Source organism: Salvelinus sp. IW2-2015, linkage group LG5 (genome assembly GCF_002910315.2).
Source record: "Salvelinus sp. IW2-2015 linkage group LG5, ASM291031v2, whole genome shotgun sequence".
Classification (NCBI taxonomy): domain Eukaryota; kingdom Metazoa; phylum Chordata; class Actinopteri; order Salmoniformes; family Salmonidae; genus Salvelinus; species Salvelinus sp. IW2-2015.
This window is the reverse complement of record NC_036844.1, coordinates 10,612,151-10,615,526: the sequence shown is the minus strand read 5'-3', so window position 1 is coordinate 10,615,526 and position 3,376 is coordinate 10,612,151.

Below are 3,376 nucleotides of genomic sequence, written 5' to 3'. Positions count from 1 at the left end.
ATGTGCGTGCCCGCAGCCCGGTGCCACCAGTGCCGGTACCACGCACCAGGCAAATAGTACGCTTTGAGAGTCCAGTGTGCCTTGTCCCTGCCTCCCCGCACTAGCATGAAGGTGCGTGTCCTTAGCCCGGTGCCTCCAGTTCCGGCACAACGCACCAGGTTACAAGTGCGCCTTATCCGGCAGAGCCATCCGTTCCCAGCGCCATCTGAGCCATCCGTCTCCCCAGCGCCATCTGAGCCATCCGTCTCCCCAGCGCCATCTGAGCCATCCGTCTCCCCAGCGCCATCTGAGCCACTCCGTCTCCCCAGCGCCATCTGAGCCATCCGTCTCCCCAGCGCCCATTGAGCCATCCGTCTCCCAGCGCCGTCTGAGCCATCCGTCTGTCCCGAGCTATTAGAGCCGCCGCGTCTGTCCCCGAGCCGTCAGAGCCGATAGTCAGTCAGGAGCCGCTAGAGCCATTCGTCAGACAGGATCTGCCAAGATCCGCCAACCAGACAGGATCTGCCAGAGCCGTACTACAGACAGGATCTCGCCAGAGCCGCCAACCAGACAGGATCTGCCAGAGCCGCCAACCAGACAGGATCTGCCAGAGCCGCCAACCAGACAGGATCTGCCAGAGCCGCCAACCAGACAGGATCTGCCAGAGCCGCCAGTGAGCCATGAGCGTCCAGAGCCGCAGTGAGCCATGAGCGTCAGGCCGTCAGCCAGCCATGAGCGTCCAGAGCGTCAGCCAGCCATGCGTCCGAGCCGTCAGCGCAGCCATGAGCGTCCAGAGCCGTCAGCCAGCCCTGAGCGTCCAGAGCCGTCAGCCAGCCATGAGCGTCCAGAGCCGTCAGCCAGCCATGAGCGTCCAGAGCCGTCTGCCAGCCCGGAGCCTGCCAGTATCCGGAACTGCCCCTCAGTCCAGAGCTGCTTTCAGTCCGGAGTTGCCCCTCTATCCTGAGCTATCTCTCTTCCTGACTACCTCTCTATCCTGAGCTACCTCTCTATCTCGACCTACCTCGCTGTCCTGAGCTACCTTGTCCGGAGCTGTCCTCTTATCTTGGTGTTGCCCTTATATTAGGTGGGGGAAAAAGAGGGTGGTCATTCTAAGGGGGAGATGTAAGCTGGGATTGACTATGGTGGGGTGGGGACCTCGCCCTGAGCCTGAGCCACCACCGTGGTCAGATGCCCACCCAGACCCTCCCCTAGACTTTTGGTGGTGCGTTCGGAGTACGCACCTTGAGGGGGGGGTTATGTCACGTTCCTGACCTGTTTTCTGTTAGTTTTTGTATGTGTTAGCTGGTCAGGACGTGAGTTTGGGTGGGCAGTCTATGTTTTCTGTTTCTATGTTGGTTTGGGTACCTAATATGGTTCTCAATTAGAGGCAGGTGGTTTTCATCTCCTCTGATTGAGAATCATATTAAGGTAGGTGGGGTCATATTGTTTGTTTGTGGGTGGTTGTCTCCTGTGTTAGTGTCTGTCTATGTTGCACCATATGGTACTGTTTCGGTTTGTTTGTTCATTTTGTTCTTTCGGTTTTTATGTAGTCATTTCCCTGTTCGTGCGTTCTTCGTGTTACATGTAAGTTCTTACGTCCAGGTTTGTCTACATTCGTTTTGTTATTTTGTTAGTTAATTCAAGTATAGTTCGTTTTTTGTCTTCGTTGTTTTGTCGTGTCTAAATAAATATCATGTCTAAGTATCACGCTGCGTCTTGGTTCAATCCATGCTCCTCCTCTTCGGATGAAGAGGAAGAGGAGAACCGTTACAGTTGGCCAACTTTTCCAATTAAGTAATAATTAAAATATTTGTCAAAATCAAACGGTTTTGTGATGAATAAGCCATCTGATTAAATGAAAGTTTGTGTTTCTGCCCATAATTGCATTTAAAGTACTCCACGTCTTTTTCCATCATTATTTATATCATTGATCTTGGCTTCATAATACAGTTTATTCTTCTTTTGTTGAGTTTAGTCACATCATTTCAAAATTTTCAGTAAGTCATCCAGTCAGATGTGCAGCCAGACCTATTAGCAACTCATTTTTCCCCATCTCTTTAAGCCATACCGTTTTTCAATGCCTCATCAATCCATGGAGCCTTAACAGTTCTAACAGTCAGTTTCTTAACAGGTGCATGTTTATCAATAATTGGAAGAAGCAATTTCATAAATTAATCAAGCGCAGTGTCTTTATGCTCCTTATTAATCACATCAGACCAACAAATATGTTTAACATCCTCCACATAAGAGGCACAGCAACATCTTTTGTATGATCTATTATTCACTATTTCAGGCCCAGCTTTTGGAACTTTGCCTTTCCTGGATATAGCCACTATATTGTGATCACTGGACAGATAATACCGGTCCGCGCAACCGATGACAACTGCGTCGCGGGATCCAAACTCAAAAGCTAGCTAATAACCAACATTTTCAAAAGACTTTCAAAACTTCCCAAAACAACAAACCGAGCTCTCCCTGACAGGGAGTGACAAAGAGAGAGAGAGAGAGAGAGGGGCTCCGTCTGGAATACATTATTCAAATTCCACAAGGCTGGATATCTAATGATGTTGGCTTTAATAATTTTTGATAAGGTGCCATACGTGTAATGTTTAGGGTCATGAAGATGGGAAATTATAATAACATGTTTCTACCATTTTAAAGCAGTGCACACAATTATTCTGTATTTGCTGGATGGGCAGGATTTTGTTTTTGCCCGGTGGAGGAGACACATGTGKATAGACATGTTGTTGATGTCACAAGGGACAACATAATAAAGACAATCCAGGAACACATCCTACTTGGTGAAATCATGGCATGCGTCTCTCTGTGTGATAAAGCAATCATAGTAAACATCAGGAGGAATTACAAGCAGATAATCACATGACACCACACACACACAGGCACAGACACACAGGCACAAGCACACACACAAACACACATGCACACACACACACAGGCCCAGGCACGAAAGGCCTCCAAGGATGACAGTAGCAATCTGCACAGTGTGCACACACACCACCTGTGTCGTGTGTTGATGAGTGTGTCAGCTGAGATCAGTGTATCCTGTTCTGTCTGGCCCTCTGAGGTTGACTTCTCTCACTCTGGTCTATAACACTCTAGCACCAGGAGACTCTGCAACATAGTTGCGAGAGAAGATAATGGGAAAGAGGGGGGAGAGAGGGGGGAGAGAGAAGAAGGACWGCAAACACCCTAGCACCAGGAGACATTGCAACAAATCAAATCAAACTGTATTTGACACAAGTGCCGAATAAACAGGTGTAGACCTTACATTGAAATGCTTACTTACAAGCTCTTTCCCAACGATGCAGAGATAAAAATAAGAGTAAAAACACAAGATAAATAAAAACATGCAAGAATCAAGCTATTCAGGGAGTAC